We start from the raw sequence: 13031 nt of genomic DNA, 5'->3' as shown, positions 1-13031 counted from the left end.
TATGGGGTTTATCATTACGGATATCTACAATTCAGTTGCAGATATCCACTATGTGAATTACACTCCCTGAATTACACTCCCTGAATTACGGATATCTGCAATTGAATTGTAGATATCTGTAATTCCAGTTAGAGATATCTACAATTTGATTCTGACTAGTCATAACTCCAGTTGAAGATATCTTTAATTCACTTCAATTCAAGATATCTACATGTTCCTTTTCAGATATCTTGAATTAAGTTTTGACTAGGCGAAATGACATTGTAGATATCTGTAAATGGAATTTTGACTAGTCAAAATGACGCTGTAGATATCTCAAACTGGAGTTAGGGATAGTCATAATTTGATTGTAGATATCTATTATCAAGTTATAGATATCTTGAATGAGTTTTGATTAGAGATATCTGAAATTGGAGATATCTATAACTTTCATTCTGCCTAGTCAAAATGTAATTATAGATATCTTGAATTAGAGTTTTGACTAGGCGAAATGACGTTAGAGATATCTGTATTGCTATGCAAATTAGGCCCGCATCCCACTTTAGGCGGGAAGAGCGTGTTGTTGTTCAAATCATCAAATCACATAGCACCTGTTAACTGTTAACTTTGTAATTAGCACCATGTCAGAGCAGCCAGAGGGCGAAGGAGTTTTTAATCGTCTTTTTAATACTGCAGCCTATGCAAGGCAGGAGCTGGCAGCAAGAATTGATGATTCAATGTTGCTTTAATTTTTTCGATTACAGCCAACACCATTATGAATGGAATTTCCTGTAGCTGGTGCTGGTGCATTTAGTAGCCTAGGCCTACTAATTTATGTAGGCTACGACATTACAGCCTGCTTATTCTTCTTCCATTCATAGAAATAAGGAAATAAGCCCACTTTTTCTTCGATTATGTTGGGGAGGGGAAATTAGCGTCTAAGTAGATGGGCTCTAGCCTAGAAATCTAGACGGGCTCTGCTACGGAACTAAAGAGCAACGTCTTATGGCAAGCGATTTTAACATTTTCCCGCTAGACTGGATATGTATTGCAGATATCTGTAATTCAGTTTTGCCTAGTCAAAACGAACATTTTAGATATCCGCAACTGAATTCTTCCTATCCATAATCGTCATTTCAGATATCCACAAAGACATTCTTCCTAGGACAAATGACGCCACATTTGCCATTCATTTCTATGGGGTTTATCATTACGGATATCTACAATTCAGTTGCAGATATCCACTATGTGAATTACGGATATCTGCAATTGAATTGTAGATATCTGTAATTCCAGTTAGAGATATCTACAATTTGATTCTGACTAGTCATAACTCCAGTTGAAGATATCTTTAATTCACTTCAATTCAAGATATCTACATGTTCCTTTTCAGATATCTTGAATTAAGTTTTGACTAGGCGAAATGACATTGTAGATATCTGTAAATGGAATTTTGACTAGTCAAAATGACGTTGTAGATATCTCAAACTGGAGTTAGGGATAGTCATAATTTGATTGTAGATATCTATTATCAAGTTATAGATATCTTGAATGAGTTTTGATTAGAGATATCTGAAATTGGAGATATCTATAACTTTCATTCTGCCTAGTCAAAATGTAATTATAGATATCTTGAATTAGAGTTTTGACTAGGCGAAATGACGTTAGAGATATCTGTATTGCTATGCAAATTAGGCCCGCATCCCACTTTAGGCGGGAGAAGAGCGTGTTGTTGTTCAAATCATCAAATCACATAGCACTGTTAACTGTTAACTTTGTAATTAGCACCATGTTAGAGCAGCCAGAGGGCGAAGGAGTTTTTAATCGTCTTTTTAATGCTGCAGCCTATGCAAGACAGAAGCTGGCAGCAAGAATTGATGATTCAATGTTGCTTTGATTTTTTCGATTACAGCCAACACCATTGGAATTTCCTGTAGCTGGTGCTGGTGAATTTAGTAGCCTAGGCCTACTAATTAATGTAGGCTACGACATTACAGCCTGCTTATTCTTCTTCCATTCATAGAAATAAGGAAATAAGCCCACTTTTTCTTCGATTATGTTGGGGAGGGGAAATTAGCTGACAATGTCTAAGTAGATGGGCTAGCCTAGAAATCTAGACGGGCTCTGCTACGGAACTAAAGAGCAACGTCTTGCACAATAATTTGCACTAGTCATAATGACGTTTGAGATATCTTCACCTTTCATTCTGCCTAGTCAAAACTGAATTAAAGATATCTGCAATTGCCATTTAAGATGTGTGACGAGTTGAATGTTGTTTTCAATGACGTGAGGACAGATATCTGTAATTCAGTTTTGCCTAGTCAAAACTAAATTACAGATATCTCTATCTGACGTTTCGACTAGTCACAATTACGTTACAGATATCTTGAATGACAATTCCAACTATCCAAAATGTAATTGCGACTAGTCAGAAAGACGTTGTTGATATCTACAATGTTAATTCCAGATAGTCAAACTTAGCGGGTAAATGATAAAATCGCTTGCCATAGTCAGGTATGTAGAAGCCATAGGGAGGGAAAGTAATCTCATGGCCATCTAGTGTTTTTTTTAAATATATCTCTGTGCACATTGGGATCTTAATTTAATGCCTTCCATATGTTAGGCACTGGGGTCACCTCTATTGCTTCAAGTGGTCATACCTTATTTTTAGGATCAGTTGAATTGTTTTGAGTTTTTGTCGTAACATGGTGATAACAAACTACAGTTACATGTGACGTCACAGGTTTGGGCGCTTAATCTCTAACTGATCAATACGGCAATTTGCTTAACTGGCTTACATATTTTTGTAATAACGGAAGGTGATGTAAACCGCGTGGTGATAACCTTTATGTCTTGATAACTGGTGTTGTGCTTCTACTCACATGAAGAGCTGGCAGTAAGTGTTAAGTGGCAATGCTAACCAGGCTAATAAACAAACCATGCTAACGTGAGTAACGTCGAAGGGTAAAGTCACGTGGCTTTTTTGTAGTTCGTTTATGAAACAAAAGGAGCAATTTCGATTTTTTTAAATAAGGCAAAATAGGGTCTGACATTTTCACAGTTAGAAGATTATTACTGTATAGACACTGAAAAATATTTTTGGTGGATAAGATCGCTGATTTGGCTTCACAGTATTTTTTTAAAAATAGGTCTATGGGACCTAACATTGGAGCTGCTCTTCGATAGGAACGCAACCACTTGGGGCGCTGGTTTTCACTTTCCCTCCCTATTACTTCCCATCCTCCAAAGATCCACGGCAAACCAATGAGTGGGTCCGCAACCCATTTGTCAATATCCCGAATAGTCCTAACTTGTCAGGGCAGGAGGAAGATGGAAATTGCAAATGAACGTGGTCTTCAGAGTGTGTAGGCTATGAGGAAACCTCTCTGGCGGGTTTTTGGATGAAACCCAAAGCAGAATATCCCGAGATAGCCGTAAAAGCGCTGAAAAAACGTTGCTACCATTTCCCACCACGTATCTATGCGAGGCCGGGTTTTCGGCAATGACTTCAACCAAATTGCGCAATCGACTGGACATTTCAAACACACTGAGGGTGTCACTGTCTTCCATCACCCCCAGATGGAACCTTCTTGTTGTAGGGAAACAAGCACAGGGCTCCCACTGTATTCGTAATGCACGTTTAGTTCCCATGTTTTGTTACCATATTTTGTTAAGCATGTTCACACATGATAGATGTAGCTTCAAGTTGTTCAATTGTCATAGTTCAAATTTTCACTTCTTCAAGTGTTAGTTCGTTACCTTCACTGTTCATAACTGGAGCTAGTTCTTTTCAAGAGTAATGCATGCACAACACATATGGAACATGGAACCCCCGACATCCTCCCCCCCCCCGTCCGTGAAAAAAAAATGGGAATGAAACCGGTCCATGGTACATAAAAGGTTGGGAACCCCTGGTTTAGTGGAATAACTGTTCTGAGTCATTGGAATGGTTATATGACTTTTTTCGGGTTGAATGGTGGCCGTCTCGCTTCCCCCTAGCGCCTATCAGGAAGTATATCGAGTGTAACTGCTTTGCTGCATTCAAATACACATACACGCCAGGCACCGGCTAGAAAAAGGTAGCGATGGAGACATTCGTCATGACAGAGCCAGCGAGAAAGAAGCAAAAACCGAGAAAACAGTAAAGAAATTGCCAAAACTGCATAGTTTACCTTTAAAGGGAATGACAGATGTCATTCTCATTGGTTTAAATGGTGTTAAAGGGGTGGTTCAGGATTTTGGACATAGGACCTCATTTCCAAGTAAGCAAGTGTGATATTTATCAGTGGAGACCGTTTTCAACACGTTTCATCCAGTCCTTCTAATTGCAGAGTTCGCAGGTGCTAGGCTAGCGCAAGTCAACGGTATGTGCTAGCCTGCCACTAAAAACAGTCTTACCCACTCCAAAGTACACCCGAGGCAAATCAATTATAACGCCAGACTATCGATGTAAATGTCTGTTTTGATAGTGTTATTTCTAACGTTATTCTATCCTTGCATTTCAACGATCGCATTACATTTTGAGGGACTAGTTTCTTAGCAGTGGCGGAATTATACTTGCTCCGGTTAGTAGTACTGCGCCGAAAAGTAAACAGTAAAGCGCACTCCAATGGGGATACCTAGTAGTAGCCTTGGTAATATCAGTCCGCCGCTGAGATGCAAAATGACTACTACCAACTTCAGGGACCAAAGTATAACTATTGCGAGGGTAGTTGTATTTCTCACACTATTCTATCAACACAGACATTTACATCGATTGTCTGGAATTTGCCTCGGGTGTACTTTGGAGTGGGTAAGACTGTCTTTAGTGGCAAGCTAGCACATACCGTTGACTTGCGCTAGCCCAAGGATTAAAGTTCTCCGTCATAGGACGGATTTCCGTCAATTTGATTTTAGAAATGTCATATTTGAGATCGATGCAGATCCGATGAGAAAAAAAATAGGAGGGGGGGGGGACTGTCACCTTTGCTTTTCCTTTTTTAAGGCAACTACAAATATTAGGTAAATGTTTAAAGACCTAATAGTGTTCTTGAGAACTTTCTGTGTCTCAATCCGTGACCGCTCAAGTCCTATACGGCCTACGTCAGCCATGAGTTTCGCTTTGTATGTTGTAGCTACACACTTGTCTCGGGCGTTTGCTTAAAAAAAAGAACACGTATGGAGGACTATAACGGTCTAAAAGTTGGATTATAGTGACACAATCGAGACAGCTGATGAGGTTGGCCAATCCGTTTAACTTTTTTGGATATGATATTGTGAGCTCTATGTGCGAATTCGGAGGCTGTGTTCTTTCCGTGCATCAATGTAGACACTTACTATCGCGAACTCTTGTCAGGGGAGGTCATTCATTTTGGGTGTCACCTATGACTTGAACAGATAGCCTGCTATGCCACCCGATGTAGGCTACTATTATTGTTACAGTTTTTAATCAATGCAACTAACATTATGTGTAAAGCAAGGCAATATAAACCGTAGCCTATGCAATTTATTATCCCGTCTGTTATGACATACAACAATGTTTTTCACAATTTGCGACAGAAGGTTTTGACTGAGCGTGTCGAGTAAGGGGGTCAGTCGTGTTTGTGACGCACAGACAGCCTTGTAGCCTATTTTGCTTAGGCCTCACTTTTAACGACAATAGGTTGTGAGTGTATGTTGACAAAAAATAACCATACAATTAAAATAGTCAACTTAAAACTTTGCTTTAAAATATTATTAATTTATAGCACAAAACCATAACCAGTGGGCCTACCAGAACCTCGCATATTAGCGTCATGATTTGTGTGCGTCTATTTGGCAAGGCCACTAGCTGTCATGGATGCGTTGTTGCTAAAGGAAGGCAGGTGTCAAAAGTAAAAAAATAAATGCAGATGGGCAGCTGTAGGAAACGGGGGAGAACTAACAAGCCATGGTGTAAAGAAATTAAAGTGCCAGGAGTTTGCTTTTGCGCGGTTCGCTGCAAGAAAATTGTTTATGGATGCAATAGGAAAACGTTTTAGCACGCCACCAATCAGAAGACCGCCATAAGGTTAACGTTCGTGCACTTCAGGACATCTTCCCTACCTGGTGCAACTAGCCACCACGACAGAGGTAGGCTACGTTTATCTATGGCTGACCGTTTTTACGTTTAGAAAGTAGGCTACGCATGTTATTTCATAGCGCAACACGACCTGTCCTTAACCATATCGCAACCTCTTGTCAACCTTATACAATCTGTTGCTGAAAACAAAAGCGCCGTCTCCAGATTGTCGTTACAAATGCGCAGACCTCCTGCATGAGCCCACACAGTATTGCTGCTCATTGGAAAACTGAGTTGTCTGTAAAACTCAAAATTACCATGTTATCATTAAATGCGGATGAGGCAACAAATGGAAATATGAACAATATCTAGAATGTTCTGATTTGTTACTTTGATGAGGAAATGGGAAGTCTTGCAAACTTGATTTTATAGATTTTACTTGGTGTTGAATTGCATATTAACAAGAAAAAAATCTCCCCTTTAAACACTTTTGGCCTGAAGTAATTAAATAAGAGTGTGTTAAAGCCTTTCTACAATATTGCTGCAGTAGAAAAGAACAGCAATGGCTAATCAGCAATGGTCAGGGATGGTACTAAAATATATTTTTGTTCATCAGGAAAACTCAATCTCAATCAAGAACACTCTCAATTCGCCTTTTTCACATGGCGGCCATTGGCGGCTAAAACGAGGCTACAGGGTACACAAACCATAGGATTGTTATGTTCTATGCATTCACCTGTAGGTGGCATTAATTATATAGTAAGTGTACCCTGTAGCCTCGTTTTGGTTTAAACAATGGCCGCTGTGTGAATAAGGCGAATACTCCCTTTACTTTGCTGTTTGCATCTTTTTGTACATTAAAAACCAATAGGTCGCGACCGCAAAAGGGGTGCTATCTCTATAGGTAGATATGAACAACGTATGACTTATGGCCTGAAAAAAGTTCAGTCAAACGATTTTTTTTCACTTTAATCCCTGGCTAGCCTAGCACCTGCGAACTCTGCAATTAGAAGGACTGGATGAAACGTGTTGATAACGGTCTCCACTGATAAATATCACACTTGCTTACTTGGAAATGAGGTCTTATGTCCAAAATCCTGAACCACCCCTTTAACACCCAAAACACACCCATGACTGATTAAAAACCCTAGGAACGCCTTGTTGCGCCATCCACCCAACATTTGATAACAAAAAACACTCCCAATCAGGACTGGACATCCCACTAAATTTAAATAAGCTTTTCGCCAGTGACCATGCGTTTTAGACTGTCATGATAGGGCCCCTAGAGTTTTGATAATTAAATGTCCCATTCCTGCCCGATATTGCATTTCAGTTGCTCACCAGTATGAGGTATTCTTAATCATGTTTTTCATTCCATGATGCACCTAATTTGACAGGTCTGGACTGCAGACAGACCATTTTAGCAGCTGGACTATATGGAGAAATACTGTTTATATATGTGCAGAATTTCACATTGTTTTCCTAAAATATTCAAGGTCTTCCCTGGAAAAAAGCATTGTCTGGATGGCAGTATATGTTGCTCAAAACCTGTACATCATTCCGAATGGATTGTGCCTTGCCAGATGTGCAAGATGCCCATGCTGTAGGCACTAATGCACCTCCAGACCATCATAAATGTTGGGTCTCGAATTGAGGATCAATTCAAGTTGGAAAGGTTGTGTGCTTGGATAGGCCCTCTCCTCTTTAGCCCAGATAAGTCCATGATTTCCAAAAGGAATGGCAATTTTTGATTGGTCTAACCACAGGACATTTTTCTATGTTACCTCAGTCCATTTTAAACAAGCTCAGTTTTGGCTGTTACAATTTTGGCTGCAGTTTTTCAATTGAGTATCAAACTGTGCACATAGACAATGGTTATCAGAGGTTTTCCTGAGCCCATACAGGTGTGGAAACAGGTCTGGTTTTGATGCAGTGCCATCTGAGGTCCAAAAGACCACAGTCATCCAATTTGTTTTTCAGCTCTTTCCCTTGTTTGCAATGATTTCTCTGGGTTCTCTGAATGTTTTAATAATATTATGTCCTGAGATGATGAACTCACCAAATACTTCACAATTTCATGTTAAGAAGCTTTAAAATTACATTGCTTCATCATTTGTGCACACAGATTTACACAGAGTGATGAATACCCCTACATCTTTACTTCTAAGAGACCCTGCCTCTCTGGGATGCTCTTTGTCATACCCAATAGTGTTGCCAGTTACCCTAATTAGTCAAACATTCCTCCTTTTGTTTTCTTTATCATTACAAAACCTTTCCAGCATTTTGTTACCCGTCCCCCATCCCAACTTTTTTTTAAACGAGTTGCTGGTATCAAATTCAAAATGAACATATGTTTTCCATGAAATAGTCAAATTTGTCATTTTCAACATTTGATATTGTAAGGGTCCTGTCATGTTTTGTTTTCCCTGTTTAGTATTTTCCTTCATGTCTGCTCCTCTTGTGTCTTCCTGTTTGCTTTCTTTAATTCCTGTGCCATGTGCTCCTTTGTTTGTTTTGCCATGTGTTTCTGTTCCCTGTGCCTTCATCTCCACCCTCACCTGATCCTTGTTAGTTTAATTATGGTTTCCACCTGTCACTTGTTCCTTGTTCACCTGTGCTTTTAGCCCCTGTGTATTTAAACCCTCTGTCTCCCCCAGGGGGTCAAGAGCGTGCAGATTAGCTTCGGCATGTTAGCATACGCCATTTTCAAATATGGCGCTGCATGGAGCATTTGGAACCAGCTCCATGCACGAAAATCCGTGTTGGGCACGAGCTCTCATGCTGGTGGGCGTGTACCTATCCGGCGGCTACAGCCAAACGTTATTCAGTGCGTATTTCTTGAGGATCCTATGAGAAGATGTGCATATTATGGTTGGTTATCCATCATATGACAAATACAAATAAACAAATAAATTAAATTGTATTGATCTTGTTTCGTTGTTGTTTGTCCCGAACAAACATAGCCTAAACATGATTAAAGACAATAAATTACACAACAGCGGCATAAAGACCTTGTCTCGTTACACCATGGGTCTTCAACACGTTGCTCTCAACCTATAGCCGCCCCCTTTGGAGCTTGCCAGAGGCTGAAGCACTAGGCTACTACATTTAAACACAACTAGATGTACCGCAGAGCGGTACAAAATATGACCGCCGCCCAGTCCAGCACATTTTTTCCACAAAAAGAAATCACGCTGAAAGGCCTATGATTCTAACTGTCTCACTAAATTGCATTATCCACACTCAATTCTCACTGGTATCTGCTAGACAACAAGTACCAAAACATGATTAGTTCATAGATTTCACATGTAAAATTCATTTTATACAACCCCACCTCCATCTTGCCTGTTCATAATTCTGAGAAATTCTTGATTGTTTGTGTTATGTTTATGTTATGTGTGTGGGTGTGTGTGTGTGTGTGTGTGTGTGTGTGTGTGTGCGTGCTTGTGTGTGTGCCTGTGCATGCAAGCGTACATATGTCTACTGTGTGAGTATGCGTCATACGTATGATTACTGTGAATGTATGTGTGTATGTGTGTGTATCTGTTTGTGCACATGTGTGCACATGAAATGGGTTAACATGACCCCTGGAGGCAAACATACGGAAAAAAATGGTCATCCTAGGCCCTACAGTTCTCAAGATATTCACAGAGAACTGTCTGCCCTACCCTCCTTTCGGGGGGTCCAGTCCAGCGGGGGGGCTACAGATCAAAACGAAAAATGACGGTTCCATGCTATCCATGTGGGGGTACATGCCCACCAAGTTTTGTGTACCCCGGTCTTTCAGTGTCCCGGGAATCCTTGTTGGTGTACGTCACTAAATGTACACATAAATTATTTTATTGTAAGGCCCCCCATGAACGAAAGTACACAAAACTTGGCATGCATTTGGAGGGTGTCATAATGATCCTACACTTTTAATTTCGTGCAGTTTTGACCTTGTCAGCCAGAGATATTGTGATGAAAACACCTAATTTTTTGCTTTTTAATTTTTAACTAGGTGGCGCTATACATGAAATAAGTGGTAATGGGATGGGTTGACATGCCCCCTTAAGACCAACATACATAAAAAATGTGGACCTCCTAGGCCCTACGGTTCTCAAGATATTCACAGAAAACTGTCTCCGGCCACCTGGCCAGTTGGTGTATAGTAACATAAATTAAAGGTCCAGTATGTAGGAAATAATGGAAAATAAACTGTAACCATTCCAAAAATGATCACCATATGTTGTCAGAGAGTAAGGAAACACGATGAATTGAAGTAATGGCTTATTTGACAACATTACTCTAACCCGTAAAACCCCGTAAAACCCATGAAAAAAAATGAGTTACGGGGCGGAATCTCTTGGAATTTTCGTTTATGTTTTGAACGATTAATTCTAGAATAGCGTATTAATAATGGGCTAACGCGTCCTCCTATTTGGGTTGCCAAATTAGCAAAGGCCAACTGTCAACAGCTGTCAGTTGTAGTCATGAATGCCTACGAGAGGCAGGCAAATTTCCAAAATTAAAACAAGAAACAAATTAAGTGGACATCGGAGGAGCTTCCTGAGATGGTGACGTCTTCGTCAAACGAAGAATATCAAATCTGACGCAGAGCTGGCCATATTTCTCCACAACAGGTAGCCTAGGCTAAACTTCATCTGCATCGCTAACTTCAGCTAAATATGTTACATTGGTTAGAGGTATGTTTTGTTTTCACTGTTTCCGTAATGTGTAGCTGGGTCATGGTTGGAGAAACGTTAAAGCAGCTGCAGGTCAACTAACGTTAGCTAAGTCTTCATTACATCTGGCAACCCAGAAGAGGCTCGCGTCTGGTAGTTCACCAGTGTTTTGATTTTGGCCTACAGAACGTTCGTTAACAATCCTACAAATCGCACCTTTAATTTATTGTGTGGCCCCCCATGAACGGAATTCCACAAAACTTGGCGTGCATACAGATGGTGTTATAATGATCCTACACTTCCAATTTCGTGCAGTTTTGACTATGTTAGGTCACAGATACCTTCAATTACAACACCTCATTTTTACTTTTTTGTGTTTAACTAGGTGGCGCTATACATGAAATGAGTGGTTATGGAATGGGTTGACATGGGCCCTTAAGATCAACATACAAAAAAAAATGGTCCTCCTAAACCCTACGGTTTTCGAGATATTCTCAGAAAACTGTGTCTGCCCTACCCTCCTTTCGGGGGGTCCAGTCCAGCGGGGGGGCTACAGATCAAAACGAAAAACGATGGTTCCATGCTATCCATGTGGGGTTACATGCCCGTGTACCCCGGTCTTTCAGTGTCCCGGGAATCATTGACGGAAATTTGGGCATGCGAAAAAAAAAAAAATCTGACTAAACCTATATGACCGCGGTCATAATTATTGCCGCGAGGCATTCCAGCCTACGAATTTAATAAAAAGTAAACAATGCATAATTTAAAAAAAAAAAACTCAATTTAGGCTACTTCGCTATGCAATAAGGTTTCCATTAGAGCACAGCGCATGTTCAATGAATGAAGGAAAGGCCTTGTCTCGCAATAAACAGCTGGAAATTCCAACATTTTTTCAACTACACGAAACTTTACAGTGATCATCAAATACCCTCTAGATTTAAATGCCCATCAGTCTCAACATTTAACTATATAATAAAAGTCAAAAAGTAAATTAAATCCCATACCAAAACCGAAAATCGTCTGCGTTTGATAGCCTGGTATGCCGCTCCAAACAAAACACATGTCTCACAATAACGTACAATGTAACAAATAAAGGTCTGCCTCGAATAAGCCTACCTCAAATAAATACCTGTGTAAATAGCAGACCCCGGACATAATGTAGGATTTACGGAAAGTATGCAATCATACGATGTTGGACGCCTGGCGATGCTCTGGCCGTCTACTGTGCCTCTGACACCGCTGCCTCATTTGGATGGTAACTCCACAGGTGAGCGCGAAGATTGGATGTCGTGGATGCATAAGTAAACTGTTTTTTGCTGAATCCGCAGACAACATTCTCTTTAACCGTTACTTTACCATCTGCGGTGTAGCCTACAACTCAAAGTAAAGACACCACATTTTAGATGAGTTGGGGACGTAATTGTCCGCTCAGGCTGACCGTTCTGTGCGTTTTCTTCAATACTATCTTCAATAATATTGAATATCTTCAATATTATTTTCAAAACAGGGTAGCTATTGAGGGCTCTGGCTCCAGTCATTATTGTGGCTACTGGCTATTATTGGCTTGATTTGGTCATGGGCCAACGCTAGAATACGTTTAGAGCACCCGCTATGAGATGGCAAACAATAAAATAAAAAACAAACTAATCATAGACTGTAAAAATGCGCTACACTTGGCACTAAAAACCGAATAGTTTATTTATAGTTCGACTACGGATATTTCACGTCATGTTCGAATGCATATTTGCAGCAGGACAGCAGGCAGACTACTCTTAGTTAGAGCCGCTGTGTTATCCAATGAAATTAAGTTGCACTTCAGGGCGACTCCACTCGGACTCCATGCGCGTTCCCGAGCAACTTTTTCTTCTTCTTGTTATGAGGCAAGGACTTTATGTGCATTATCGCCACCCTCTTACTGGAGGACGACTCTCTTTTTACAGAATATCCAATAAAAATCGACGTTGGTCCATGCGTCATTTCCAGCTTTGTAACTTGGCGCATGGTCAGAGCCGACTGGCGCTGGATCCGAACCCCAGTGTTCAAGATGGCGTTGACTATGAATTGGCCGGATTTACTAGCCTAGCCTCCACCATTCATTTGTATGGAGGGCGGGACTTAGTCACTCTCTCCAGTTATATATAATACCTCCATGGTCTCCCCTAAGTCCCCTGTCAGTCTTTGACGTTGTTTCGTGGTTTGCTGTTCCCTCGTGTTATATTAAAGATTCCTGTTTGCCTCCATCACGTCTTGCCTCAACTTGTCCTGCGCCTCGGTCCAGCTCTCTACAGCTACCATTACAGATATTTTGTCTGTCCTTTTTGCAACTATGAATTTTAGAGATTTGCAGATTATTTCATTCTGTTTTTATT

The sequence above is a fragment of the Alosa pseudoharengus genome, unplaced genomic scaffold (assembly GCF_046254945.1).
Source record: "Alosa pseudoharengus isolate Yale_2024_CS ecotype anadromous, Long Island Sound unplaced genomic scaffold, YU_APseudo_1.1 YU_APseudo_1.1_scf_6, whole genome shotgun sequence".
In the NCBI taxonomy this organism is placed as follows: domain Eukaryota; kingdom Metazoa; phylum Chordata; class Actinopteri; order Clupeiformes; family Clupeidae; genus Alosa; species Alosa pseudoharengus.
The sequence above is the reverse complement of the archived record's forward strand: the minus strand, read 5'-3'. Positions refer to the sequence as shown.